The sequence below is a fragment of the Dendrobates tinctorius genome, unplaced genomic scaffold (genome assembly GCF_039654945.1).
Source record: "Dendrobates tinctorius isolate UK_male_01 unplaced genomic scaffold, ASM3965494v1 ptg000051l, whole genome shotgun sequence".
NCBI classification, from domain to species: Eukaryota; Metazoa; Chordata; class Amphibia; order Anura; family Dendrobatidae; genus Dendrobates; species Dendrobates tinctorius.
In genome coordinates, this window is record NW_027361719.1 from 22448643 (window position 1) to 22476269 (window position 27627).

Below are 27627 nucleotides of genomic sequence, written 5' to 3' on the forward strand. Positions count from 1 at the left end.
CCTCCTCGATTGTTACCCAGACTCAGTCGTTTTCCTGACGGCTTCACTGAAGAAGGGCAAGAAGGACAGTTCCTTCTACAATGTCCAGCGGATCCACAGTAAAAGCACAATTGGTTGTTTCTACGGTGTCTCCTCTCTTTTTCCTTCAATGACGTGGCACCAACCTCCATGGGCTCAGGACTAGATGCAGAGTCTCTCAGATTGGAGAATAAAGGGGTCTCCTGCAGCATGACCCCTCTTGCCCGCAGCATACGGTCCATGCGGACAGCCTGGATCATAGCGTCCTCCAAAGAATCCGGTGGAGGATGAAGGGCTAGGGCATCTTTCAAATGTTCGGACAGGCCTCTACAGAACAAACCCCGGAGGGCAGCATCATCCCAGGAGACCTCCGCTGCCCAGTGTCTGAACTCAGAGCAGAAGCATTCAGCAGAGTGCCTCCCCTGTGTCACACTCATCACCATATCCTCTGACAGACACACTCTATCAGGCGCATCATAAATGTGCCCCAGAGCCTCAAAGAACAAATTCACAAACATACGTTCAGGAGCCGAGGAAGAGAGAGAGAAAGCCCATGCCTGTGGAGCCCCACGAAGTAGGGAAATGATGACCCCCACCCTCTGGAACTCATCCCTGGAGGAGCGGGGCCTCAGAGAAAAAAAAAGCTTGCATCCTTCTCTGAATGACCTGAACTCCCTTTTATCCCCTCAGAGAAGGTCTGGCAATTTGACTGGAGATATGGGGGATGCCAATGACACATCTCTATCCCCAGCACTAGGAGCCCCTGCAGCAACAGCCCCCTGCACAGTATCCACCAACTGTTGTTGGGTATGGGCCATCGTGCGCTGTTCCACATTAAGTTTGTGGAACATTTGGGTCAGGTGCTTGACCTGATCAGCCAAAGCTTGTATGGGATCCATGATGATAACACACTTTTTTTTTCCTTCAGAGGAAAAAAAACTGAAATGGTCAGCTATAATGTCAGGAACCCCGCACTGCACTTGCTCACTGAGCCAGTGCGTGTGTCCTGAGTACAAAAACAGTGCTCAAAGATACCTGTGGAGCAGGGCAGCAGTGGTGACGATGCATGCTTCAGAGTTTCAGGACCTGAAGCATGTGACTGCTGGGGGCGTGGCCTAAGCTCCACAGAGCTAGGAGCTGCAGGGAAACTCCTAGAAAGGTAACTACAGGACAATGTTATCAAGGGGCATAGACAGAGACAGAAACCAGATGAAGCTGGGTTCAAAGCACAAGATAGCAATACAGTACCAAAGGGTTAGACAGAATGGATAGTCAGGATGTAGCAATAGATCAGAAAACCAGAACGTGCATTAGACGGTAAAATAGGGGTAAACTGTAACGGAGTAGCGATAGCCAAGCCAGGAGGTCAGAACCAGAAAACACAATAGTACCAAAACTAGAGACAGAGTACAGAGTGAGGGAACAGACCGGGTCATACACGGGAAGCAAACAAGCAACGCAGAATACACACACACCAGGGGTCAGACACACCAGAACAACAGTATAGCTGACAGAGAACCCTGGTAAAGAGTGAGTATAAATACCCCACCCAGATCCAGAAAGAGGCCACGAACACTTAACCCTGTGAGTGCAGGGCAAGAACCCTGTTCAAACCATGACACCATACATTTAAAAATAGGTCAGAGGACAGCTAACATCTAATTGTGTTTTTGATGTACTGTAATTCCCCTGCCTATTTTAGGGCCCCGTCACACATAGCGACTCACCAGCGATCCCAACAGCGATATGACCTTGTCAGGATCGCTGATGTGTCGCTACATGATCGCTGGTGAGCTGCCAAACAGGCAGCTTCACCAGCGATCAGGACAGCGACACGCGGGTAACAAGCGACGCACGTCGCTTAGTTACCCACTGTGTATCTTAGTTACCAGCACGCTGGTGCAGGGAGCTGGTAACCAAGGTACACATCGGGTTTCTAAGGCTACTTTCACACTTGCGTTTTTTTGCAGCGTGTTCTTTGCGCATACAAACGCTGCGTTTTTTTCAAGCAATTTTATGCGCATGCAGGAAAAAAACGCAGCGTTTGTATGCGTTTTTAGTGCGTTTGCGGTTTTTTGCACATTGTTTGTCCTCACCCAAAAAAAAAATCTAGATAACAATCTGGCAACACACACGACCAATGGGACGTCAGTGGCGGTGTGGTATGTTAATATATAGACCCTGTCTACAGTATTCTTCACATTTCCTTGATTTTTCTCATGTCAACATGGATCTGCGCTGGAAGAGTTTTCACTTCAACTTGGATTTGGACATCGCGATGGTTAGGGCATATGCAGTTTCTTGCCATGAACAAAGGAAGAGAGACAGTGAAGACGGCAGCGGCGGCGTATGTGGATACATCCGATTGTTGAACTCCGGGAAAGCCGTGGGGCGTACCACACCCTCTACAGTGAGCTACAGGCAAACCCGGAGAAATTTGCAGATTATATCCGGATGTCCCAAGAAAGCTTCAGGGATTTGCTTGCTCGTGTCCAAGAATCCATCCGGAGACAGGACACACAGCTCCGTCATGCGATTCCTCCTGAGGAATGGCTCCTGGTGACATTGCGGCACGTAATATTTAAAAACCAAGGGGTGGGGTCTGATGGGTTTTTTTTTTTTTTTACATGTACTATTCAAAACCTGGGATAATTATTTTTCGTGAATGTACTAATTTTTTATTTTATAGTTTTAAAAAACCATATACAGAAATATTAATTTTACTTCTTTCTCTGTTTCGCAGATTCCTGGTGACGGGAGAAACCCTATCTTCACTACACTTCCAGTACCGTATGGGAATCTCTACCTTGTCTGGAATTGTTGCGGACACCTGCCGTGCTCTCTGGAACGTTCTTTGTCCAGAATTTATGCCCCTGCCCACCGCTGAAAAGTGGATGGAAATTGCTGACAAATTCTGGACAGTCTGCTATTTCCCCAACTGTTTGGGAGCTGTTGATGGTAAACACATACGGATCATCAAAACTAGAGTTGAGCGAAACGGGTCGAAAAAATTCAAAAGTCGCCGACTTTTGGCAAAGTCGGGTTTCATGAAACGAAACCCGACCCTAGGATGAGGTCGGCCACGAGGTCGGCGACTTACGCGCCAAAGTCGCGTTTCAAAAGTTTGTTTTGCTCTCTTTTTCAGCCAATCAGGATCCACGGACACTGTGGGCAACGTGATGACATAGGCACGGGTCACCACCATCTTTCAGAAGGGCATGCAAGTGATTGGCTTGCTTTGGTGGGCGTCACAGGGGGTATAAAAGGGCGTGCACACCGACCGCCATCTTACTTCTGCCGATCTTAGTATAGGGAGAGGTTGCTGCTGATTCTGTAGGGAGAGCGTTAGGCAGGGAAGAAGACAAAAAAACTGCTTCGGCTGCTAGCGATTTGGCCTGCACAACACACAAGTCACTGTGTGTGCAGTGCAAGGGGAGGCTATATTGTGGTGTATCAGTGGTGTTGGTTGTTGGGCTGCCTTTTAAGGCTCCCTGACACGCTGGCATTGCTGTTTACCCACTGCTCCGCAAACTGCTTTTTTAAAAGCAATCCAATCTCCCTTATCCCCTAGTCACTTTTGTCACAGCTGTGCCATCGAGCCTGTCACATAGCGCTCAGATATCAGTGGGCCTCACACAATCCACAAGTGTCCAGTGTCCAAAAGTGTGCGCAGAGATTCAAAATCTCCATTATCCTCTCGTCACTTTGGTCACAGGCAGCTGTGCCATCGAGCGTGTCACATAGCGCTCAGATATCAGTGGGCCTCACACAATCCACAAGTGTCCAGTGTCCAAAAGTGTGCGCAGAGATTCAAAATCTCCATTATCCTCTCGTCACTTTGGTCACAGGCAGCTGTGCCATCGAGCGTGTCACATAGCGCTCAGATATCAGTGGGCCTCACACAATCCACAAGTGTCCAGTGTTCAAAAGTGTGCGCAGAGATTCAAAATCTCCATTATCCTCTCGTCACTTTGGTCACAGCTGTGCCATCGAGCGTGTCACATAGCGCTCAGATATCAGTGGGCCTCACACAATCCACAAGTGTCCAGTGTCCAAAAGTGTGCGCAGAGATTCAAAATCTCCATTATCCTCTCGTCACTTTTGTCACAGGCAGCTGTGCCATCGAGCCTGTCACATAGCGCTCAGCTATCAGTGGGCCTCACACAATCCACAAGTGTCCAGTGTCCAAAAGTGTGCGCAGAGATTCAAAATCTCCATTATCCTCTCGTCACTTTGGTCACAGGCAGCTGTGCCATCGAGCGTGTCACATAGCGCTCAGATATCAGTGGGCCTCACACAATCCACAAGTGTCCAGTGTCCAAAAGTGTGCGCAGAGATTCAAAATCTCCATTATCCTCTCGTCACTTTGGTCACAGGCAGCTGTGCCATCGAGCGTGTCACATAGCGCTCAGACATCAGTGGGCCTCACACAATCCACAAGTGTCCAGTGTCCAAAAGTGTGCGCAGAGATTCAAAATCTCCATTATCCTCTCGTCACTTTGGTCACAGGCAGCTGTGCCATCGAGCGTGTCACATAGCGCTCAGATATCAGTGGGCCTCACACAATCCACAAGTGTCCAGTGTCCAAAAGTGTGCGCAGAGATTCAAAATCTCCATTATCCTCTCGTCACTTTGGTCACAGGCAGCTGTGCCATCGAGCCTGTCACATAGCGCTCAGATATCAGTGGGCCTCACACAATCCACAAGTGTCCAGTGTCCAAAAGTGTGCGCAGAGATTCAAAATCTCCATTATCCTCTCGTCACTTTGGTCACAGCTGTGCCATCGAGCCTGTCACATAGCGCTCAGATATCAATGGGCCTCACACAATCCACAAGTGTCCAGTGTCCAAAAGTGTGCGCAGAGATTCAAAATCTCCATTATCCTCTCGTCACTTTGGTCACAGGCAGCTGTGCCATCGAGCGTGTCACATAGCGCTCAGATATCAGTGGGCCTCACACAATCCACAAGTGTCCAGTGTCCAAAAGTGTGCGCAGAGATTCAAAATCTCCATTATCCTCTCGTCACTTTGGTCACAGGCAGCTGTGCCATCGAGCGTGTCACATAGCGCTCAGATATCAGTGGGCCTCACACAATCCACAAGTGTCCAGTGTCCAAAAGTGTGCGCAGAGATTCAAAATCTCCATTATCCTCTTGTCACTTTGGTCACAGGCAGCTGTGCCATCGAGCGTGTCACATAGCGCTCAGATATCAGTGGGCCTCACACAATCCACAAGTGTCCAGTGTCCAAAAGTGTGCGCAGAGATTCAAAATCTCCATTATCCTCTCGTCACTTTGGTCACAGGCAGCTGTGCCATCGAGCGTGTCACATAGCGCTCAGATATCAGTGGACCTCACACAATCCACAAGTGTCCAGTGTCCAAAAGTGTGCGCAGAGATTCAAAATCTCCATTATCCTCTCGTCACTTTGGTCACAGGCAGCTGTGCCATCGAGCGTGTCACATAGCGCTCAGATATCAGTGGGCCTCACACAATCCACAAGTGTCCAGTGTCCAAAAGTGTGCGCAGAGATTCAAAATCTCCATTATCCTCTCGTCACTTTGGTCACAGGCAGCTGTGCCATCGAGCGTGTCACATAGCGCTCAGATATCAGTGGGCCTCACACAATCCACAAGTGTCCAGTGTCCAAAAGTGTGCGCAGAGATTCAAAATCTCCATTATCCTCTCGTCACTTTGGTCACAGGCAGCTGTGCCATCGAGCGTGTCACATAGCGCTCAGATATCAGTGGACCTCACACAATCCACAAGTGTCCAGTGTCCAAAAGTGTGCGCAGAGATTCAAAATCTCCATTATCCTCCCGTCACTTTGGTCACAGCTGTGCCATCGAGCCTGTCACATAGCGCTCAGATATCAGTGGGCCTCACACAATCCACAAGTGTCCAGTGTCCAAAAGTGTGCGCAGAGATTCAAAATCTCCATTATCCTCTCGTCACTTTGGTCACAGGCAGCTGTGCCATCGAGCGTGTCACATAGCGCTCAGATATCAGTGGGCCTCACACAATCCACAAGTGTCCAGTGTCCAAAAGTGTGCGCAGAGATTCAAAATCTCCATTATCCTCTCGTCACTTTGGTCACAGCTGTGCCATCGAGCCTGTCACATAGCGCTCAGATATCAGTGGGCCTCACACAATCCACAAGTGTCCAGTGTCCAAAAGTGTGCGCAGAGATTCAAAATCTCCATTATCCTCTCGTCACTTTGGTCACAGCTGTGCCATCGAGCCTGTCACATAGCGCTCAGATATCAGTGGGCCTCACACAATCCACAAGTGTCCAGTGTCCAAAAGTGTGCGCAGAGATTCAAAATCTCCATTATCCTCTCGTCACTTTGGTCACAGGCAGCTGTGCCATCGAGCGTGTCACATAGCGCTCAGATATCAGTGGGCCTCACACAATCCACAAGTGTCCAGTGTCCAAAAGTGTGCGCAGAGATTCAAAATCTCCATTATCCTCTCGTCACTTTGGTCACAGGCAGCTGTGCCATCGAGCGTGTCACATAGCGCTCAGATATCAGTGGGCCTCACACAATCCACAAGTGTCCAGTGTCCAAAAGTGTGCGCAGAGATTCAAAATCTCCATTATCCTCTCGTCACTTTGGTCACAGGCAGCTGTGCCATCGAGCCTGTCACATAGCGCTCAGATATCAGTGGGCCTCACACAATCCAAAAGTGTCCACTGTCCACAAGTGTGTGCAGAAATTCTAAATCTCCCCTGTCCTATAGACACCTTGTACCTTGTTTTACATTACTATATAGTTTGTTGGATTTTGTCTACATTTCTACCAAAAATGAGGAAGGCTGGTGGAAGAGGCCGTGGAATTGGGCGGGGGTTGGCAGCTGGTAATGATGGTGTTGGTGGTGGATCTGATGGTAGTGGCAAGAGCAAAATAGGACCGAATGCAGGAGGTGCTGACCCTGCGTCATCGTCTGGCTACATAAGGCCTCGAACGCTTAGTTTTCTAGGAGTTGGCAAACCGCTTTTAAAGGCAGAACATCAGGAAAAAGTTTTGTCTTACATTGCTGACGCAGCCTCCAGCTCTATCGCCTCCTCTTCTTCAGTTGTAAAAAGTAAAAGCACTGAGTCGTCATTGGAGGCTCATGTTCATGAACCACACCTTTCCTTGTGTCCTTCACCCCAACCAAGATTGAAGGATGACGCAGGCCATACTACTGATTACTCCATGGAGCTGTTTTCACATACCATGCCTGGATTATCAAGTCAAATGGTGAATTACCCAGGCCAAGATGAATCTGACATGGAGTGCACTGATGCACAGCCGCTGATGGATGATTCTGCTGGTACATTCACTCAGAGCACTACATTGTCCTCGCAGTGTACAGAGCCAGATTTTGACCCTGATGAGACTCAGGTGCCCCTTCCCGCACACTATACCACCATACACGGTGACACAGAGAAAGGTGCACATGACATAGAAGAGGAGGTGATGGATGACCCAGTTGTTGACCCAGATTGGCATCCATTGGGGGAAGAGGGTGCTGCTTCCAATAGCTCAGATGAGGAGCATCCACAGCAGACATCGACATCACAACAGCTGTTATCTGGCAGGCCCGGAGCACTCCAAAGACAAGTTCCAAACATCAAAAGAGTTGCTGGACAGCTTGTCCAGAGGGTCAAAAGATCACAGCGTGCTAGGCCGCAAAATGTCTGCCAAAGTAGGAAGAGTGCAGTGTGGCACTTTTTTGAACAAAATCCTCATGATCAGGCCAAGGTTATCTGTAAGAAGTGCGCAAAGACCTTTAGCCGAGGGAAAAATCTGAAAAATTTGAATACCAGTTGCATGCTTAGACATTTAACCAGCATGCACTTGCAAGCGTGGACACAACACCAAACCTCAAGTGCCACATGTGCAACTGATCACAACGAAGGTAGTCAGCAACGCTACATTGTTTCCCCCACTGTAAGCCCACCGGTTAGCACAGCAGCAAATGTTGAGGTGTCGTTGCAAGACCACAGCAGTCAGGGAATCCCACTGTTATATCAACGAAAGACTGATTCTAGGCCATCAGAAAGAACACCAACTCCATCACCATCATCAACCCTCTCTCAGTCCGCCCTGTCCACCGCTACTTCCACGATATGCAGCTCTCAAGTCCAGCTCACCCTCCCAGACACTATGAGTAGGTCAAGAAAGTACTCAGTCTCTCATCCGCGTACACTGGGTTTGAACGCCCACATTGCCAAACTAATCTCGTTTGAGATGATGCCCTTTCAGTTGGTGGAAAGCACAGCTTTCCGCGAACTCATGGCCTATGCAGTACCACGCTATGACCTACCCAGTCGCCACTTCTTCTCTCGCAAAGCCATCCCAGCCCTCCACCATCATGTGAAAGACCGAATTGTCCATGCACTCAAGCAGTCAGTGAGCGGAAAGGTGCACCTCACAACTGATGCATGGTCCAGTCGGCATGGCCAGGGCCGTTACGTGTCCATCACTGCGCACTGGGTTAATGTGGTGGATGCAGGGTCCACAGGGGACAGCGGTGGTGGGACAGTGCTGCCTAGCCCACGGTATAGGAAACAGTTGGCTGTAGGCGTTCGACCCTCCTCCTCCTCCTCCTCCTCCTCCAGAAGCGAAAGCTCGTCCACAGAGCGCAGTCGTACGAGCACTCCATCTGCAGCTGCCACTGTTGCACACGATGTGTCCCCCTATCGAGCAGCTAGTGGAAAGCGTCAGCAGGCGGTGTTGCAGATGATGTGTTTGGGCGACAGACACACCGCCGAGGTGCTGGCCGAGTACTTGAAGCGACAAACTGAGTCATGGCTGGGCAGTGTACATCTTGAGGCAGGCAAGGTAGTTAGTGATAACGGCCGTAATTTTGTGGCAGCCATAGCCCTTTCAAAACTCAGCCACATACCTTGCTTGGCTCACACCTTGAACCTGGTGGTGCAGTGCTTCCTCAAAAATTATCCGGAGTTAACAGCCCTGCTCCAGAAGGTGCGAAGACTGTGCGCGCACATCCGCCGGTCGCCTGTACACTCCGTTCGTATGCAGAAGCTGCAGCGATTGCTCCACCTTCCCAACCACCGCCTCATTATCGACATTGCAACAAGGTGGAACTCCACCCTGCACATGGTGGAGCGGCTGTGCGAGCAGAGGCAGGCCATAATGCATTTGTGGGAGGATACACGGCCAGGCACTTTGAGAGCAGACATGGAGTTGACAGGCGTGCAGTGGTCGAAGCTGAAAGACCTTTGTAAAGTCCTTCAGTGTTTTGAGGAATGCACACGGCTGGTAAGCGCAGACGACGCCATCCTAAGCATGAGCATCCCACTTATGCGTCTGCTCATGCAAACTTTGACGCACCTTAAGGAGCAGGCGTCTGCAGCCAATGTTGATGAGGAGGAAGAGGAGGAGGGAATCCTTGATGACATTCAGCCATTGTCTGCTCAGGGACCTCTCCTGGACGAGGTGGAGGAAGAAGAGGAGGAGGAGGAGGAGGATGATGGGGATGATTACTTAGGGGAGGAGGATGCATCTCGTGGGGCAAGTGAAAATGTTGGTGTGGCAAGGTCTGGTACAGGGTTTGTGCGTGACTGGAGGGATGTGGATTTGCCAGAAAGTGCTCCTCCACCCAGCACTCGCAGTGCATCATTGACACCGGGAACATTGGCCCACATGTCAGATTATGCCTTGCGGATCCTAAAAAGGGACCCCCGCATTGCCAAAATGATGAACGATGACGACTACTGGTTGGCCAGCATCCTGGATCCACGCTATAAAGGCAAATTACAAAACATCATGCCACAGGAGAACCTTGACCTAATATTGGCTAATAAACAAGCAACTCTGGTAAATCGGTTGCTTGAGGCATTCCCAGCACACAGCAGCGGTGATGGTTCTCACACGAGCCGTACGGGCCGGGGGCAGCTTGGCAGAGGTGTTCGTGGTGCACACAGCAGAAGTGGCGTTGGAGACAGGGGTTTCATGACAATGTTGTGGACTGATTTTTCAAATACCGCTGACACAACTGGTAATACTGCATCGATGGAAAGTGACAGGAGACAGCAGTTGTCAACTATGGTTACAAACTACTTTTCCTCCCATATCGATGTTCTCCCACACAGGTCATTCCCCTTTGACTATTGGGCCGCTAAACTGGACACCTGGCCTGAATTGGCCCAATATGCCTTACAGGAGCTCGCTTTCCCAGCTGCAAGTGTGCTATCGGAAAGAGTCTTCAGTGCAGCTGGATCAATCCTGACAGAAAAAAGGACCCGTCTGTCAACCCAAAATGTGGATGATCTAACCTTCATTAAAATGAACCACGCATGGGTTTCCAAGGATTTTGTCCCACCTTCCCCTGATGACACATAGGGTGACAGAAAAATGGCTTGCTTTGGTCCACCTCTTCCTGGTACTTCACCTATTTCGCCTTTTCCATCAGCTGAATGTCCAACATCAACATATGCCACTTTCTAAAACTCCCTAACTGTGCTGCCTCCCCCCCCATGGCCGGGGTCACCACCTACCGCACGACACCGTGCGAGTGCCGTTGCCCTGGACAGGTGGGTAGGCCGACTCTTGGGCGCGGGCACTGGCACAGGGTCCCTCATAGTGCAATCAAGTGTCTCTGACGGCGGTGGTGCACACCCGCCGTCAGACACACCGCTGTACTATGAGGGGCCCAGTGCCAGTACCGACGCCCACGAGTGGGCCCCCCTTGCTTGGGCAGGGCCCCAGCATTTGCAATCTTTACCTCTCCCTGCTCCTCCGCTGTGTAATCTGGGCCGTCAAATCCATACTGTGCCTGACACCGTCTGAGCCTGCCTCCTGAGACATATATTTTGAATGTGTACGCTATCCATACATGTTATCCGGGGATACGGTACCCTTTCTAACCTTTGTGCAATAACGTGCAATCCATACTGGGCCTAACACCGTCTGAGCCTGCCTCCTGAGACATATATTTTGAATGTGTACGCTATCCATACATGTTATCCGGGGATACGGTACCCTTTCTAACCTTTGTGCAATCACGTGCAATCCATACTGGGCCTAACACCGTCTGAGCCTGCCTCCTGAGACATATATTTTGAATGTGTACGCTATCCATACATGTTATCCGGGGATACGGTACCCTTTCTAACCTTTGTGCAATCACGTGCAATCCATACTGGGCCTAACACCGTCTGAGCCTGCCTCCTGAGACATATATTTTGAATGTGTACGCTATCCATACATGTTATCCGGGGATACGGTACCCTTTCTAACCTTTGTGCAATCACGTGCAATCCATACTGTGCCTGACACCGTCTGAGCCTGCCTCCTGAGACATATATTTTGAATGTGTACGCTATCCATACATGTTATCCAGGGATACGGTACCCTTTCTAACCTTTGTGCAATCACGTGCAATCCATACTGGGCCTGACACCGTCTGAGCCTGCCTCCTGAGACATATATTTTGAATGTGTACGCTATCCATACATGTTATCCAGGGATACGGTACCCTTTCTAACCTTTGTGCAATCACGTGCAATCCATACTGGGTGTGAGAACGGCTGGCGAGCTGTTAAGCAAGCTACAGCACCTGTCCAGACAAGTACAGGGATTCCCTAGCGAGGAGACTTATTTGATTGTTTTCAATGTTGGGACAGCAATTTTTGGGGAGCACTATACTCTGGAGAATGATAGATGGGGCCCACCATACACTGGAACATTCCAAAGGTCGACATCAGACACTGGAGCAGCATTTACAGGGCCCATTATACACTAGAGCATTAGAAATGGGGCCCATTATGTTTGGAGCATTATTTGGGCCCATAAGACAGTGGAGCTTCATCCATGGGGACCAACATATACTGTAGCATCATGTGGAGCTCATCATATACTGTTTCAAACATTATATGGGACCAATGATTCTGTATGGAGAAATAGATGGGCCTCGTCATGAGATGTAAAAAGTGAGGTATTTTTCATTGTACTATACCGCTATTTATCTGCCGTATCGGAGCATGATGAGTTGTGGTATGTGTTAAAGGGGCGCTCTTTCGCCCAGGGCACATGAAAACCTGCAGCCAGCCCTCCCCCCCCCACAACTTTAGCCAAATAACCCCCATTTTTCAGTGCGTAACTTGTATTATGAAGTTAATTAAGGTTGACAAGCTTAAGTAAGAAGAATTGATGCTTTTGGCATTCAAATGGGCACTGTAGGTGTGTTTCCTGTCCTCCTCTCACTGCCGACTTTTATTCCCCATTGACTTACATTGGGTTTCGTGTTTCGGGACGACCCCGACTTTTCCCTATAATCGGACGATCTTGCTCGACCCGACTTTTGGAAAAGTCGGGTTTCACGAAACGAAACACGACCCTAAAAAACCAAAAGTCGCTCAACTCTAATCAAAACCAAAAGAACTGGATCTGAGTACTATAATTACAAAAAGTACTTTTCAATAGTACTCATGGCCATTGCGGATGCTGGATGTGTGTTTGCAGCAGTGGACATTGGAGCATTTGGCCGTGGTAATGACTCACAGGCTTTTAAAAACTCAGACATGGGCCGGAGGTTGTATGGCAACCAATTTAATTTCCCTATACCACGGCCTCTTCCCCACACCAAAGCTCCACCACTGCCCTTTGTAATGGTTGGGGATGAGGCTTTTCAAATGTGCGCAAACCTACTGAAACCCTACTCCAGCCGTGACTTGGACCACACCAAAAAAATATTTAATTACAGGCTGACCAGGGCCAGAAGAACTGTAGAGTGTGCTTTTGGGATTCTTGTCTCCAGATGGCGAATTCTCGGCACAGCCATTAATCTTAAACTTGAAACAGTCGATGAGGTGGTGAAGGCATGTGTGGTTCTACATAATTTTGTGATGGCTAAAGAGCACCCGACCTTTGAACTCGATGATGCTGCTCCTAACCCATTGCCTGAATTCACTCAGCACCCTCTCAGGTCATCCGTTGAAGTTGGCCAAATGAGGGACCAATTTGCGGCCTACTTAATCTCTGATGTAGGACGGGTGCACTGGCAAGATGAAATGGTGTAAGACTGTTTTCGTGTGTGTATGTTAATAAAAAACCTGATTTTATACCAGTACCGAGTGCTCTATGTTTTTTACACTCCAATAAAATAAAAAACTTCCCATGTATACCTGTGAATTCATGATGTTCTCACACCTGGGCAGGTAAATACACATATGAGTTAAACTGCAGCATCGCTAGTCTGCGTGAAATATATTGGTACGTAAGCAAAGCTGCAGGTTAAATATGATATGTGTATTAACCAGGCCATGATTGATAAATAGTTGTGATTAGAGTTGAACGACTTTGGTAGGATCGGGTTTCATGAAACCAAATTTGTTTCAAATGAAACTGGTCCAACTAGTGGAAAAAAGTCAGAGATTCCTTCAAAACCCAATCCCAATGCAAGTAAATGGGGAATAAAAGTCTGCATTGAGTGGATGAATGTAATCAGCTTAATTCCAACTTTTATTTCCCATTAACTAACATTGTGGTAGTGTTTCGAACGAAACTCACCTTTTTTTTGGCCCGAGTTTCACCAGTTTGTGTTTCATGAAACCAGATCCTAGTCGGTAAACTCTAGTTATTATACTAGGCATTGGTATTTAACTTATGATGTGTATTTTACCCATCAGTAGATTCAACACACACGTAATAAAAGTATGTTGTTAATTACAAGGTATATCAATAATCCCCCTTGCCTAGTATAACAATAAGTGAAATGAGGATGGTAAAAACAGCCAATCCTCAAAACACTTTTTATTACACCTTACAAAGTTTAATGCGCATTGTGTGTACTGCGCAGTGTGTGTAGGCGGCGCCAAAAACATTAATCAAACTTTGTTATGGTGAACCAGAAATTTAAATTTATTTTTAACCAGAAAAATTATAAAAAACTTTTTTTCTGCGTTTGGGGGCAGATTGTTGCAAGTTGGGGGTGTGCAGTGAAGATGCACAGCTTATAGTTGAAGATGGTGTTCTAGGGGAAGGGGCAACAAAACTTGTGGGGGAAGGGAGTCCAGTTATGGGAATTGAACTAGACACACTAGGAGGAGAGGAAAGAGGTTCAGCTACATTGGTAATAAGTGTTTGTCTTAATCTGGCCTGCCTGGACCTACTTGGGCCCATTGCCCACCTTGATTGTTGGTGCCTGGAACTTGGGGCAAATAATGAATGTGGGTCCCCCGTCTGCTGCTGAGGCTGCTGCTGCTGTGCATGCTGCTGCAGCTGTGGCTGCTGCTGATGCTCTGTGGTGGCGGTGGCAGTGCTTGTCCTTGCAGGAGGACTGGTGGCGTCAGTGATGGTCCAGGTTTGCGGAGTGGTGGTGGCAGGGCTACTACATGTTGTAGTGTTTGTGGCAGGGCTGTTCCACGTTTGCGGAGTGGTTACTGTGGCTGTGCTCCAAGCATGCATGGGGGTGGTGGTGGTGCTCCAGACAGGAGCAGCGCTTGTCATGGTGGTGTTGGTGAATGGTGGTGTCGGTGAAGTGACCAGCAGCACTCAGACTTGTGGTGGTGTAACGGTGGGTGTCCGGGATTTGAATAGAGGTGTCCGTGCAGTGGTATGCAGCACAAGTCGGTAGTGAGGTGAAGCGAGTCAATGGTGGCACAGGTGGAAATGACACCACTGACTGCTGCCCGTACCGATTATGCTGCATAGCCTGCAAGAAAGCATTGTTGTAGGCCTGCAGCACATTCAGCTGTTGCTCAGGACTAAGGTGTTCCGCCATGCCCTTTTCAATCTTACTAAAAAAATGGTGCACTGGTCTGTTGCGGTCGGCCTGCAGACGGTCAAGGCGCTGTTCGACAGAATGGAAGCGGTGTTCCATGTGGTTAAAACCACATTCCATGAGTGAAAAACCGCTTTCCACTCTGTTTGACAGCGACTTGAGGCTGGCATTAAAGGCCTCGCTCAAGTGCATAAACTCGGGCAAGACATTCCTGTCCAAGGCCCTCTGCAGCTGGCGGGTAGTGGCCGCATAACCAGTGGCAGAGACCTGGGACAGGGGAACACCTGATGGACCAGCTTCCTGGTCACCAGCTATCTGTGTGGCTGACCTGCAAGGTGCTTCCTGGCGGTTGGATAGCTGGGACGGGTCAGAGGACGTCAGATGAAGGACCACTCCAGGACCAGGTTGCAGGGTGCTGCTCCAGGTGCTGTGGAAGAAAGGAAAATCATTACTATCTTGCCTTTACAAGAAGCATCAGCTGTGGATTAGAAAAACACAGATTAATAAAAATAAAAAAACAAAAAATTATAATACTTACGATCTGGTGGCAAGGACCGGTCTTAGGAACTGCAACGCGTGATAGTATCGGTATCTTGTTCTTGTCCTTGACGCAGAACCACTGTAAACCTGACCCTCAGCACGAACATCACTGTTGAAGCGGTCCTTGATCGAGCGCCAACTTGTACGGACTTTGTCCACTGTTGGAAAAACAAACAAACAACATGTAACAATTGTGTTTGATGCACGACATATGCTATCACGAAACCAAACAGTGCCATCAAGGACAATAGTCACTGCGGCACACTACAGCAAAAACAATACCCAAAGCAGTGACTGTTGAGCCAGATGACACTGTTGGGTTTCCTGTTGTGAGTTCATTTTCCCCTTCACCATTGAGGTCTGATGAACTCCCTCTTCTGGTGAAGGAAGGTAGTGAGGCTGATTACCAAGCACCTGGGCAGGATGATGATGACTGGGTGACGGGAATTACTGACTGGTTATAAGGCAGCCGACGCTCTTCTGCCTTGCTGGTGATCTCTCTGAGGGATTCTAGGAGACAGTCTGATTCCTGATCCTCAAAAACTAAGTTTTCTGCTCTACTTTTTGCATTTGTGTTTTGGTTTTGTTTTGCATTGTTTTCCTTGATTTCTGCCATTCCCTGCTGGGGTGAGCTGAATTCCTTTTTGCTCTGTCTTCAGAAAATACCTGAGTACTGATATAGTCTTTTTGAAGCCTAGCGTCTTCAGGGCTTTTTTCCCTATCAGCTGTTGGCTGTTTTGATAGGGTTTTGGCGGATTACAGACAGCAGCTTTTCTATCCTGTCCTATCTAGTTAGCTTGGGCCCCATCATTTGCTCAGCCTATCTTTCTATCTGTGTGAGTGTTTTTTCATCTTGCTTCACCGTCATTATATGTTGGGGGCTGCCTATTGCTTTGGGGTCTGCTCTGGGGCAGTTTAGATTTCCCTTTCTGTCTTTAGGCTATGTAGTTCTCCGGCTGTGATCGAGGGGTCTAGGGCACCGTAGGAACCCCCCACGGCTACTGCTAGTTGTTGTTGATAGGTTCAGGGGTCTGCAATCCGATAGCTGCCAACTTCTCTGGTTTTCTGGACTTAGCTAGTATTTCTGTTTTTGCCTCCTATGGTGATTCATTCAAAACAGAATCACCAGCCATACCGCACATCCTAGGGTACTCAATAGCAGGAAAGAATTGTAAAAAAAAAAAAGTGTGTATATTTTTTCCTCTATATCTCTGAGGCCGTAGGGGGAATTTTTTTTTCTCTCAATGGAGATAAAGCAATTGTCTGATCGTGTGGAGCAGCTCGCTGCGGAAGTGCGGGGAATTTCCGCCTACCTTGCTCATTCACATGCTGCTGAACCAAAGATCCCTACTCCTGATGTGTTTTTTGGGGATTGGTCTAAATTTTGAATTTCAAAAATAATTGTAAATTATTTTTTGCCTTGAAGCCTAACTCGTCAGGGAGCTCCGCGCAGCAGGTTAAAATTGTCATCTCTTTGCTGCGTGGCGATCGCCAGGATTGGGCGTTTTCTTTGAAACCAGATGATCCTATTCTGACTAATGTGAACGCATTTTTTCAAGCCTTGGGGTTGTTGTATGACGAACCTAATGCTATTGATCAGGCTGAAAAGACCCTGTTGGCATTGAGCCAGGGTCGAGATTCTGCAGAATTGTACTGTCAAAAATTCCGAAAGTGGGCGGTCCTTACTACCTGGAATGATAATGCCTTGGCAGCTCTCTTTCGGAAGGGTTTGTCAGAAGCCGTAAAAGATACTATGGTGGGATTTCCTGTTCCCTCTGGTCTTGACGATTCTATGTCATTAGCCATTCAGGTTGATCGGCGTTTACGTGAACGCAGGACTGCACGAGAGGTGTTGCCACCTGTTGAACAAATGTCTGAACCTATGCAATGTGATAGAGTTTTGTCCAGGGAGCAACGTCAGGAGTTCAGAAGGCGTAATAAGCTGTGTTTTTTTGTGGAGATGCCTCGCATATTATTTCTGTCTGTCCTAAAGGAGAGAAAAGTTTTGCACACACATTTTCTGCGGGTGGTGTTCAACCTAAGTTTCTTCTGGCAATTACTCTGATCTGCTCCCTGTCCACATTTTCCGCCAAGGCTTTTGTGGATTCGGGAGCAGCCCTGAACCTAATGGACTTGGATTTTGCTAAACGTTGTGGATTTCCTATGACACCTCTGCGGACGCCTATCCCTTTGAGGGGGATTGATGCTACTCCTTTGGCGAAAAATAAACCTCAGTTTTGGACCCAGGTGGTAATGCGGGTCACCCCAGACCATCAAGAAAATTGCAGATTTTTGGTGTTGCATAATTTGCATGATACCATTGTTCTGGAGTTTCCCTGGTTGCAAATTCATAATCCAGTTTTGGATTGGAAATCTGTGTCTGTGGTGAGTTGGGGTTGTCGGTGTGCCCTTATTGAGGCTCCGTTTTTTTCCACCTCTCCTCAGTCGCATGATGTTCCTGACTATTTGGCGGATTTTTATGATGTATTTAGTGAGAATGAGTCTGCGTCTTTGCCTCCTCATAGGAGTTATGACTGTGCAATTGAACTGAGCCCGGGGTGTAAATTTCCCAAGGGTCGGCTCTTCAATTTATATGCACCCGAGCACGAGGCTATGCGATCCTATATTAAGGAGGCGTTGGAGAAGGGTCATATTAGACCATCCTCTTCACCCTTAGGTGCTGGGTTTTTTTTCGTGGCCAAAAAGGATGGTTCATTAAGGCCTTGTATTGATTATCGTGCCCTCAACAAAATTACTATTAAATATCAGTATCCGTTACCCCTGATTTCGGATATATTCTCCAGAGTTAAAGGTGCTTGCTGGTTTACCAAGCTTGACCTCGGGGGGCGTATAATCTTATCCGCATTAAGCATGGGGATGAATGGAAGACGGCGTTTAATACTCCGGAGGGACATTTTGAGTACCTGGTGATGCCTTTTGGGCTCACTAATGCCCCTTCTATCTTCCAGTGCTTCATGAACGATATTTTCCGAGACTTTGTGGATACATTTTTGATTATCTATCTGGATGATATTTTGATCTTCTCCAAGGATTGGGATTCTCATGTGGAACATGTTCGGACTGTGTTCCGGATCTTGAGGGAGAATTCCCTGTATGTCAAAGGATCGAAATGCCTTTTTGGGGTACAGAGGATTTCTTTTTTGGGATTTATGTTGTCTCCGTCAACTATTGAAATGGACCCGGCCAAGGTACAGGCCATTTATGATTGGGTTCAGCCCACTTCTTTGAAGGCCCTCCAGAAGTTTTTGGGTTTTGCTAATTTTTATCGGAAATTTAGAGCAAAATTTTCTAGTATTGCCAAGCTATTGACTGATCTGACTAAGAAGGGTGCTGATGTTTTGAATTGGTCTCCGGAGGCTGTTTCTTCCTTTCAGGAGCTGAAGCGAAAATTCACTTCTGCCCCGGTTTTGCGGCAACCTGATGTCTCACTCCCGTTCCAGGTAGAGGTGGATGCTTCTGAGATTGGTGCAGGAGCTGTTTTGTCCCAAAAGGATCCTGTAACATCTAAAATGAATCCCTGTGCTTTCTTTTCCCGAAAGTTCTCTCCATCTGAACGTAACTATGATGTGGGGAATCGGGAACTGTTAGCCATGAAATGGACATTTGAGGAGTGGAGACATTGGTTGGAGGGAGCTAAACATCAAGTCGTGGTCCTCACTGACCACAAGAATTTGATTTACCTGGAGTCGGCCAAACGCTTGAACCCTAGACAGGCTAGGTGGGCCTTGTTTTTTACACATTTTGATTTTGAGGTCTCTTTTCTTCCTGGCACTAAGAATGTCAAGGCTGACTCTCTCTCTAGGAGCTTCTTTGCTGATTCTCCTGTGGTGACCAAGCCTGCTACCATCTTAGGCGAAGGGGTAGTTCTTTCTGCCATCTCGCCCGATTTGAGACATGCGCTGGAAGAGTTCCAGGAGGACAAACCTGAGCGTTGTCCCAGTGGAAAGTTGTATGTTCCTGACCAGTGGAAGAAGAGAGTGATGTCTGAAGTTCATTGCTCTGCATTGGCTGGTCATCCAGGTATTTTTGGTACTAGAGATCTTGTGAGTCGGTCTTTTTGGTGGGCCGCCTTGTCTCGTGATGTCAGGAATTTTGTGCAGTCCTGTGGGACTTGCTCCCGGTCTAAACCTTGTTCTCATTCTAGTGGGTTGTTGATGCCTTTGCCGGTTCCCAGGAGGCCATGGACCCATATTTCAATGGATTTCATCTCTGATATGCCTGTCTCTCAGAGAATGACTGTTATTTGGGTGATTTGTGATAGGTTCTCTAAGATGGTTCATCTTGTACCACTCCCTAAGTTGCCATCTTCCTCTGAGTTGGTGCCCCTGTTTTTGCAACAGGTGGTTCGCTTGCACGGGATTCCTGAGAACATTGTATCTGACAGAGGAGTTCAGTTTGTGTCTAGATTTTGGAGGACTTTCTGTTCCAAGCTGGGAATTCAGTTGTCCTTCTCCTCTGCTTTTCACCCTCAGACCAATGGGCAGACGGAGAGAACAAACCAGACCTTAGAGTCGTATTTGAGATGTTTTATTTCCGCTGATCAGGATGATTGGGTTTCATTTTTGCCCTTGGCAGAATTTGCTTTAAATAATAGAGCTAGTTCTGCCACTTTGATGTCACCTTTTTTTTGTAACTTTGGGTTTCATCCTCGATTTTCTTCAGGGCAGGTGGAGCCCAGGTGTTGACACTGTGGTGGAGAGAATGCACCAGATCTGGGACCAAGTGGTGGTAAGTTATCTCTCTCCCAGGAAAAGGCCCAGCGGTTTTCCAACCGACATAGGACCATTGGTCCCCAGTTTAAGGTTGGTGATATGGTTTGGTTATCTTCAAAAAATATCGCTATGAAGGTTGCTTTTCCTAAGTTTAAGCCTAGATTTATTGGACCTTACAAGATTTTGGAGATTATTAATCCGGTCTCTTTTCGTTTGGCTCTTCCTGTTACATTTAAAATCCATAATGTGTTTCATAAGTCCTTGTTGAAGAGGTTTGTTGAACCAGTAGTTCCTGGGGTGGCACCTCCGGACCCTGTATTGGTTGAAGGTAACATGGAATATGAGGTAGAGAAGATACTGGATTCCCGTCTGGCTAGACAGAGACTCCAATATTTGGTTAAGTGGAAGGGTTATGGTCAGGAGGACAATTCCTGGGTCTCTGCCTCTAATGTTCATGCCAAAAGATTGGTGCGTGCCTTTCATCGGGCTCACCCTGATCGCCCTGGTGGTGTGGATAAGGGTTCGGTGACCCCTCCTCATGGGGGAGGTACTGTTGTGAGTTCATTTTCCCCTTCACCATTGAGGTCTGATGAACTCCCTCTTCTGGTGAAGGAAGGTAGTGAGGCTGAGTACCAAGCACCTGGGCAGGATGATGATGACTGGGTGACGGGAATTACTGACTGGTTATAAGGCAGCTGACGCCCTTCTGCCTTGCTGGTGATCTCTCTGAGGGATTCTAGGAGACCAGTCTGATTCCTGCTCCTCAGAAGCTAAGTTTTCTGCTCTACTTTTTGTATTTGTGTTTTGGTTTTGTTTTGCATTGTTTTCCTTGATTTCTGCCATTCCCTGCTGGTGTGAGCTGAATTCCTTTTTGCTCTGTCTTCAGAAAATACCTGAGTACTGATATAGTCTTTTTGAAGCCTAGTGTCTTCAGGGCTTTTTTCCCTATCAGCTGTTGGCTCTTGTTTTGATAGGGTTTTGGCAGATTACAGACAGCAGCTTTTCTATCCTGTCCTATCTAGTTAGCTTGGGCCCCATCATTTGCTCAGCCTATCTTTCTATCTGTGTGAGTGTTTTTTCATCTTGCTTCACCGTCATTATATGTTGGGGGCTGCCTATTGCTTTGGGGTCTGCTCTGGGGCAGTTTAGATTTCCCTTTCTGTCTTTAGGCTATGTAGTTCTCCGGCTGTGATCAAGGGGTCTAGGGCACCGTAGGAACCCCCCACGGCAACTGCTCGTTGTTGTTGATAGGTTCAGGGGTCTGCAATCCGATAGCTGCCAACTTCTCTGGTTTTCTGGACTTAGCTAGTATTTCTGTTTTTGCCTCCTACGGTGACTCATTCATAACAGTTTCCTGCTAGAATATATCTAGCACAAAACCCAATAGTGCCATCAAGGGCAATAGTCACTGTGGCACAATACAGCAATACAATACCCAAAGCAGTCACTGTTGAGCCAGATGACACTGTTGGGTTTCCTGCTAGAATATATCTAGCACGAAACCCAACAGTGCCATCAAGGAAAATAGTCACTGCGGCACAATACAGCAATACAATACCCAAAGCAGTCACTGTTGAGCCAGATGACACTGTTGGGTTTCCTGCTAGAATATATCTAGCACAATATCCAACAGTGCCATCAAGGACAATAGTCACTGTGGCATAACAGAGAAGGGAAATACTTACTAAATGCCTTTTTGGAGGATGCAGTGGCGCTGTCCCAGCCATCCATCCACTCTGCGGCCACCTCATTCCATAGCAGCCGGTTCACCACATTGTCCTTGTACAACCGGTCACGGCTGTCCCACAACGAGGCACGCTCCTGGACCAGGCGGATAAGGTGCTCATTATCCAGGTATACATCTTCATCCCGCTGTGGAACCTAGACAAAACACATTCATTAGAATATTTGAATTTTGTGTGAATAAAAAGTTACAAAAAAGATCCAGAAAAGAGGAAATATAGAAGATAAAAAATAAAGAACATTACAAATCATTTGATACTTACATTCCGTATCACCACCGGGACTTGGCTTGGCGGCTCCTGCTGTTCGCCCTCACTTGTCGCGTCCGCAGAAGATGACGATGTCTGAAAAAAACCAACAAACGTTAAGAGATTTGGAGAAGCAGCAGATATACTTACCAAGCGCACGAAAATAATCACCTCACGGTCTGCTTGCGCCAGTTCCTGCCGGGATGGGGAATATTCAGATTCTGAAGATATACTGCATGTAAAAATAATAAAACGCATTAGTACATATACAATTTAAAAGTACAGGCATACATTTTTAGATGTAATAATACTCACATTCTTGACGCTGAAGCTGGGATTGAAGATGGGTTCTTTTTTTGAAGTCTTTCTGCTCTCCAGTATGTCTCTATAGTTGTGGTACAGTGCTGGCAGACACCTCCTTTATATAGACATATTTTTTTTGGAGTGGGGAATTTTATAACTAGTCTAACCAGTGGACACCTAAAAAAACGCATGCGCAAAAAAACGCATACATGCGCATGCCAATGCACACCCATAGACCATAATGGTCATTTGTTGCGCAAAACGTGCGCATACGTGCGCATGCGTTTTTTAAAGCAGTTGGGCGGACCAAAAAATGCAACATGTAGTGTCCGGAAAATAAGGACGCACACCATAAAAAAATGCAGCGCACAAAAAGCGCATATGCACACCCATGTTAAATATAGGGGAAAAACGCATGCGCACGTATGCGCAAAAACGCAGTGCAAAAAAACGCAAATGTGAAACCAGCCTAAGCGGCACGCGGCACTTAGAAACCCGACGTGTACCTTGGTTACCAGCTCCCTGCACCAGCGTGCTGGTTACTAAGGTACACAAGCACCGCGTGGCGCTTAGAAACCGGATGTTTACCTTGGTTACCAGCTCCAGCTCGCTGATCTCCCGCCTGCCACACGCAGCGATGCATGCTGGCCAGCGGGAGACCAGTGATCAAAAAAATGTCCTGGCAATTCCAGGACGATCAGCGATACCCGGCAGGAGGGGCTGGTCGCTGGTGTCACACACAGCGATCTCGCAGGTGAGATCACTGTTGCGTCACAAAGCTTTACTCTGTACGAGTTTCAACCTTAGTATGAATGTGTTATTACACTTCACTTTGTATTTATACCATTTTATAGTTTGATTTCAAGCAAGATCTAGGCACCAATTAATATAGCTGTTATAGCTGTACAGTGTCTTAGAGACCAACACTTCTTGAACCTCCTTTTAGGATCTCTTCAGGGTGATGCATCCACATAAAATATTTGAAGAATTGAAGCGCTCACCCGATCCTTGCTGGATGTGTGTCTTTATTCCGCAATTAGGATAAAATCATAAGGTGCAGTGTGCAGGTGGCAGGGGAGTCTAACAGGTGAAAAGAGCCTGATGGTCCATGGTGGTATGGCTTTTACTCTTTTTTGAACAAAGTAGCATTAAAGGGAACCTGTCACCCCCCCAGGGCCTATTAAAGTAAAAGAGCCAACTTCAGCAGCACTAAGGCTGCATTCTGTGAAGGTGGCTCTTATGTTTATTATCCCTAGGAACGCTGAAATAATGACTCAAGCGCCTCGCAGCCATCCATCATCCCCCTCTGGCCTCAGGGCGCCGCCTCCTGTCTTTCTCATGACGTTACCGGCGCCTGCGCTCTGCAATCAGTTCTCGGGCATGCGCCGCGCGCTGCCCGGAAACTTACATCAGGTGATGTAAGGATATCGCGCCTGCATGTAGCGGAGGCCCCAGATCCCGCCCCGCAGTGTGTTAAGATGTATTCACAATGCAGAGCTGGGAATCTGGCATCTGCGCAGTGAGGATCTCTGTGCCTGTCCCCATCTCCCTCCACCTCTTTTCTCTACCGGAATACACTAATGGAATTTCATTGTAATATAAATTTACAAGCAATGTTTACTTTGCCACCCTTCCAATCATTACTGTTGATGTGCTGTGCTGCCTGTGATCTCCCCAGTGTGGGGAGCTCAGCTTCAGCTCACTATGATGCTGCCGACATATTCCGGTGGTGGAAAGAGGCGGAGAGAGATGGGGACAGGTGCAGAGATGTAAGTTCCCTGGCAGCGCGCACAGATTGCAGAGTGCAGGCGCTGGTGACGTCACGAGAAAGAGAGGAGGTGGCGCCTGGAGGCCAGAGGGGGATGATGGAAGGCTGCGAGGCACTTGAGTCAGGGGGAGAAAACATACATCCCTGACTCAAAAGAGGTATGGCAGGAAATTTATAAAACTCATTATTTCAGCGTTCCTAGGGATAATAAACACAAGAGCCACCTTCAAAGAATGCAGACTTAGTGCTGCTGAAGGTGGCTCTTTTAACTTAATAGGCCCTGGGGGGGATGACAGGTTCCCTTCAACTAGTAACGCCTGCATCACTGTCTTCTGCCTTTCTTCCCCGGGAGAGACACTGGCTCCCTCACCGCCACGGCCTTCATTTCACACTTACTGCTTTGGCTGCTGATATCCAGGGAGCGCTAACAGCATACAGATACCCGGGCACTGTGCATAGAACGAGCGCAGCCCCATCTTCTTAAAGAGACAGTGCATGCTGTCCTAAAGGTTCCCAAGCCAATTGCTGGGAGACACACATTATATAAGGCACCTCCACGTGATGGGAGGTGCCTGTGAAATGTAAGTTTGTTCATAACACTCTTGTTAGATCTCAGGTCACAGTGTTCGTATTCCTGTATAACAGTGTGTCTATCAGACATGCACCCCTGCCTATTAGCTGTGTATCCTACGTGTTCATCAGCAGTGCCCGCCTGCTGTCTATCAGCCGTGACCACCTGCCTGCCCGTCCATCAGCCGTGCCCGCATGCCTGTACAGTCATGGCCAAAAGTTTAGAGAATGACACAAATATTAATTTTTACAATGTCTACTGCTTCATTTTTTCTAATGGCAATTTGCATATACTCCAGAATGTTATAAAGAGTGATCAGCTTAACAGCAATTACTTGCAAAGTCAATATTTGCCTAGAAAATGAACTTTATCCCCCAAAACACATTTCAACATCATTGCAGCCCTGCCTTAAAAGGACCAGCTAACATCGTTTCAGTGATTGCTCCATTAACACAGGTGTGGGTGTTGATGAGGACAGGGCTGGAGATCAATCTGTCATGATTAAGTAAGAATGACACCACTGGACACTTTAAAAGGAGGCTGGTGCTTGGCATCATTGTTTCTCTTCTGTTAACCATGGTTATCTTTAAAGAAACACGTGCAGTCATCATTGCACTGCACAAAAATGGCCTAACAGGGAAGAGTATGGCAGCTAGAAAGATTGCACCTCAGTCAACAATCTATCGCATCATCAAGAACTTCAAGGAGAGAGGTTCCCTTGTTGCCAAAAAGGCTCCAGGTCACACAAGAAAGACCAGCAAGCGCCAGAACCGTCTCTTAAAAGTGTTTCAGCTGCGGGATCGGGCTACCAGCAGTGCAGAGCTTGCTCAGGAATGGCAGCAGGCAGGTGTGAGTGCATCTGCACGCACTGTGAGGCGGAGACTCTTGGAGCAAGGCCTGGTCTCAAGGAGGGCAGCAAAGAAGCCACTTCTCTCCAGAAAAAACATCATGGCCAGACTGATATTCTGCAAGAGGTACAGGGAGTGGACTGCTGAGGACTGGGGTAAAGTCATTTTCTCTGATGAATGCCCTTTTCGATTGTTTGGGACATCTGGAAAATGGCTTAATCGGAGAAGACCAGGTGAGCGCTACCACCAGTCTTGTCTCATGCCAACTGTCAAGCATCCTGAAACCATTCATGTGTGGGGTTGCTTCTCAGCCAAGGGAATGGGCTCTCTCTCAGTCTTGCCTAAAAACACAGCCATGAATAAAGAATGGTACCAGAATGTCCTCCAAGAGCAACTTCTCCCAACCGTCCCAGAGCAGTTTGGCGATCAACAATGCCTTTTTCAACATGATGGAGCACCTTGCCATAAAGCAAAGGTGATAACTAAATGGCTCAGGGAACAAAACATAGAGATTTTGGGACCATGGCCTGGAAACTCCCCAGATCTTAATCCCATTGAGAACTTGTGGTCAATAATCAAGAGACGGGTGGACAAACAAAAACCTTTAAATTCAGACAAAATAAAAGCATTGATTTTGCAAGAATGGACTGCTATCAGTCAGGATTTGATCCAGAAGTTGATTGAGAGCATGCCAGGGAGAATTGCTGAGGTCCTGAAGAAGAAGGGTCAACACTGCAAAAATTGACTTGCTGTATTAACTCATTCTGACTGTCAATATAACCTTTTGTTACTCATAATATGATTGCAATTATATTTCTGTATGTGATAAAAACATCTGCCAAACACACATAAAAACCAGAGGGCAGCAGATCATGTGAAAATATAATATTTGTGTCATTCTCTAAACTTTTGGCCATGACTGTATATCAGCCGTGTCTGTCAGTGCTAGCCATGTCTACCATCCCTGACCGTTCCTGCCTCCTGTCCCTTGGGGGTCAGCTGCCATCTAACAGGTCATTCTGGTGTAGCCCCTGATCCCGCTTCCTTCGTTTCTCCTTGGAAAATGGTATCGTCAGCCGACGTGCATCCGAGGTCAGACTTGGTGATGCACCTAGTAACGCCCCTCCAGGCTTTCCTCAGTTCATGGCACAGTGGTTCCACCACCCAGTCAATTACATCTACTATTACTATTTACTTGATGTAGGTTATATGCTCATTTTGTTTTCTTGTTTCTTTTCTTGGATTTTGTGTGTGAAATGGCTGCAGTGTGAAATAGCTCTTACACGTTACACATATACCAGTGTATAGTCCGGCACATTTTTTTTGTTTTGCTGTAATCTCTTGTACTTTGTACAAACAGAAGGCATAGCCCCCCTTTCTCAGCTAAGTATTTAATCTGTTTAGCTTCCCATGTAAGGGTGTCTCAGTCAGATGCCTGTCCTGCTCTGCCCTTATTCACATTTATGGTGTTCAACACATGGTAAGGTTTTAATACTAGAGACAAGTTAGGACCGTCCCGATAGGTACCCCTTGCTGTGGTGAGATGGATTTGATGCTTTTTTAAAAAAATAAAAATAGCTTTAACAAAGTACCCTATGTTATTTTAATGTATTATGCCTATTTACCTATTTACTTGATGTTCATTTTGTTTTGTTTTTTTTAGAGGGAGGTTTATCTGTGAAATGGTCACAGTGTGAATGTGTTCTTAAGCCCCTGTCTCACATAGCGAGATCGCTAGCAAGATCGCTGTTGCGTCACCGATTTTGTGACGCAACAGCGATCTCGCTACGTGTGACACATAGCAGCGATCGGGCCCCTGCTGCGATGTCACTGATCGTGCTTGAATGTCCTGGGCCATTTCTTGATCGCTGGTGTCCCGCTGGCCAGCATGCATCACTGTGTTTGACAGGGACAACGACGAACGACCTCAATACTACAGGTCTGAGAGACAGGGTCCCAACGACCGTCGTATCGTTCCATATCGTTGCTGCGTCGTTGGTGAGATCTGACTGTTTGACATCTCACCAGCGACCTCGAAGCGACACACCAGCGATCCCTACTAGGTCATATCGTTGTTGGGAATGCTGGTGCGTCGTCAAGTTTGACGGTACCCTTACACTT